At 60.7% G+C, this 948-nt stretch overlaps 1 protein-coding gene across 1 annotated transcript in view; it reads right to left on the bottom strand.

Moving 5' to 3' along the window:
• Positions 1-948, bottom strand: part of LOC120512340 (2-hydroxyacyl-CoA lyase 2-like) — a gene marked incomplete at its 3' end in the record, with an annotated part of 9,062 nt that overhangs the window by 5,634 nt on the left and 2,480 nt on the right. The gene's annotated exons all lie outside the window — the stretch shown is intronic.

The raw sequence follows: 948 nt of genomic DNA, 5'->3' as shown, positions 1-948 counted from the left end.
GTGTCACCTGTCCTCAATGTCCTCCATGCCAACCGTGTCACCTGTCCTCAGTGTTCTCCATCCCACCTGTGTCACCTGTCCCCAGTGTCCTCCATGCCACCCGTGTCACCTGTCCCCAATGTCCTCCATCCCACCGTTGTCACCTGTCCCCAGTGTTCACCATGCCACCCGTGTCACCTGTCCCCAGTGTCCTCCACCCCACCGGTGTCACCTGTGTCCATCTCCTCTCTCCTACCTGTCCCACCCGTGGTCACCATGAGGTCACCACAGAGTCAGGGGTGACACTGGTGACACCTGTTCTCGATGTCCTCCATCTCACCAGTGTCACCTGTCCTCAATGTCCTCCATACCACCAGTGTCACCTGTCCCCAGTGTTCTCCATGCCACCAGTGTCACCTGTCCCCAGTGTTCTCCATCCCACCAGTGTCACCTGTCCTCAATGTTCTCCACCCCACCTGTGTCACCTGTCCTCAGTGTCCTCCATGCCACCGGTGTCACCTGTGTCCATCTCCCTTGTCCCACCCGTGGTCACCACAGGGTCAGGGGTGACACCGGTGTCACCCATCCTTGATGTCCTCCATGCCACCGGTGTCACCTGTCCTCAGTGTCCTCCCAGTCCCCAATGTCCCCAACATCTCCAACGTGCCCCCAGCTCCAGGTGTCCTCCCAGCCCCTGGTGTCCCCAATGTCCCCAGTGTCCCACCATCCCCAATGTCCCCAATGTCCCCAGTGTCCCACCATCCCCAATGTCCCCAAGGTGTCCCCAATGTCCCCAGTGTCCTCCCAGACCCAGTGTCCCCAATGTCCCCCCAATGTCCCCAGTGTCCCCCCAGCTCCAATGTCCCCACAGCTCCTGGTGTCCCCAGTGTCCCCAACATCCCCAGTGTCCCCAATGTTCTCCATGTCCCCAAAGTCCCCCCAGCTCCTCATCCCCAGTGTCCCCCCTGG

Source organism: Passer montanus, unplaced genomic scaffold (assembly GCF_014805655.1).
Source record: "Passer montanus isolate IOZ18808 unplaced genomic scaffold, ASM1480565v1 scaffold729, whole genome shotgun sequence".
Lineage (NCBI taxonomy): Eukaryota > Metazoa > Chordata > Aves > Passeriformes > Passeridae > Passer > Passer montanus.
Note: the sequence above shows the minus strand (reverse complement) of the source record. Positions and strands in the feature narration are given on the sequence as shown.